Source organism: Colobus angolensis, unplaced genomic scaffold, assembly GCF_000951035.1.
Source record: "Colobus angolensis palliatus isolate OR3802 unplaced genomic scaffold, Cang.pa_1.0 Scaffold594, whole genome shotgun sequence".
Classification (NCBI taxonomy): domain Eukaryota; kingdom Metazoa; phylum Chordata; class Mammalia; order Primates; family Cercopithecidae; genus Colobus; species Colobus angolensis.
In genome coordinates this window covers 82,128-84,466 of record NW_012119532.1, presented here as the reverse complement: position 1 = coordinate 84,466, position 2,339 = coordinate 82,128, and the positions used below count along the sequence as shown (strand labels likewise).

General features: G+C 41.1%; 1 protein-coding gene across 1 annotated transcript in view; it reads left to right on the top strand.

The window, feature by feature from the left end:
- LOC105526514 (putative pregnancy-specific beta-1-glycoprotein 7) overlaps positions 1 to 2,339 on the top strand; it is a 128,595-nt gene that overhangs the window by 81,289 nt on the left and 44,967 nt on the right. The window lies entirely within an intron of this gene.

Below are 2,339 nucleotides of genomic sequence, written 5' to 3'. Positions count from 1 at the left end.
CTATTTGCATGGCGGTTCTCTGGCCATAAACAAGTGCACTAGAAACAGAAAGTGTAACGAGAAGAAAGTAGGAGGAGGGTGAGTTTCTAGATAGACACACAGGGAAAAGATTCCAAATCCAGAAAAATTCATAAAATGCACCCAGGGAGTGTGGCTTTGAGCAATGACAGCCCCACCTGCCATGTTCCACAGCCGTTAGCCTCTTACTTCCTTCTCAACCTGCCCTTCCTGGTCTTGCTTTCTTAGACCAGTACAAACAACCTGGGAGCTGGGGTCATTTGAGAGCACATAGCACTGAGTGGTAGGGTTGGGAAAGGCAGAAAAGGAACAAGAGTGTTTGACTCATGAGGACCTGACTCACCTAGGTACATATCACCCAGGCAGGCAAGAGATTCCTGAAGGACTTTGCAGGACTCATGGTGGTTATCCAGAGTGACTGACTGAGGCAAGGGTCTTGACCAATAGAGTTTTATTCAGCCAGAGGTTGAAGGTGCACCCTGGGAAATCATGAGTTGCAAAAAACCTCAGTGGCTTGTGTTCTCTCTGAAGAGGTTTCTGGAGTCTTAGTATTTATACATTTGATTAAAGGGGAGAAGACAGGTAGGAAGAGATGGAGTGGGCAGAAAAACAATTGATCTAATCTTGTATTTCTTCTGTGCCTCAGAAAATAAATATTGTCAGAATGAGAGTTAAAATACTTCAATTTTAGGAGCTTGATTTTGATTGCTCACCTAAAGTTACCATCGGCATGTCTTTCTTTTATGAAGAAATATACACCTTGAAAGGTTTTGAAGCCAAGAAAAAACAATGTGTTTAGACAATCATCGAGAGATGCCTGAGATCTCTGGCTTTCCTGTTTACCCCATTCTTTTTCTTTTCTTTCTTTCTTAAGAGAAACAACCTTGCTCTGTCACCTAGCCTAGAGTGTACTCACTGAAGCCTTGAACTTCTGGACTGAAGCGGTCCTCCCACCTTAGCCTCCCAAGTATCTGAGACTATAGGCATGTACCACTGCACCTGGTGAATTTGATTTATTTTGTTTTGTAAAGACGTGGTCTCCCTTTGTTGCTTAGGCTGGTCTTAAACTCCTGGTTTCAAGTGATCCTCCTGCCTTGGACTCTCAAAGTGCTGGAAATACAGGCCTGTGCCAGCACACCTGGCACCCCAATTCTTCAAAAGCACTCAGAGAAAGCATTGTACAAGACCTTTGTGGCTGTACATTTCATCTGATCTTACATGACTAGGAAGGCTCTTTCTTAAGAAGTCACGTCCCTTGGAAAAAGGGGATGGAGACAATCAGAAAAGAGCAAAGGGAAGTCACAGCAGCAAAGGGACAGTATAATCCTGGGACCTTATTAAAGTCACACAACTGCTGCTTAAATTAGAGCAATTTGTTTGACAAACATCGCTCTAACACTTTCAATTGTATGTTGGCTCACCTGTAATGTCTGGAGCAGTCTATAGACTAGGTTTTCTAGAGTTTCTGAAGCATCTTCCAATTGCAATGTCAACCCGACACAACTCTCTGAATTGCAGTCTGAATCCAGTGTTCATGTGTACTTTTTGTATAGTCTACACATCAGCAGGCATAAAAATTGTTTATATAAAAATTGCTATGATTTCTCCAGAAGTTTACATATGTCATCTAGTTTCAGCTTGCAAATCTTTTTAATCTATCCATCTTTTAATCTATGCATCTGACAAAAGGCTAATCTCCAAAATCTACAAGAAACTTAAACAAATTTACAAGAAAAAAAATGAACAACCCCATCAAAACGTGGGTGAAGCACATGAACAGACACTTCTCAAAATAAGACATTTATGTGACCAATAAACATATGAAAAAAAGCTCATAATCACTGGTGATTAGAGACATGCAAATCAAAACCACAATGAGATAACATCTCATGCCAGTTAGAATGGTAATCACTAAAAGGTCAGGAAACAACAGATGCTGGAGAGGATGTGGGGAAATAAGAACATTTTTACACTGTTGTTGGGAGTGTAATTAGTTCAACCATTGTGGAAGACAGTGTGGCGATTCCTCAAGGATCTAGAACAAAAAATGCCATTTGACCCAGTAATCCCATTACTGGGTATATACCCAAAGGATTATAGATCATTCTACTATAAAGACACATGCACACATATGTTTATTGCGGCACTATTCACAATAGCAAAGACTTGGAACCAACCCAAATGCGTATCAATGATAGACTAGATAAAGAAAATGTGATACATCTACACCATGGAATTTGATGCAGCCATAATAAAGGACAAGTTCTGAGGCCGGGCGCGGTGGCTCAAGCCTGTAATCGCAGCACTTTGGGAGGCCGAGA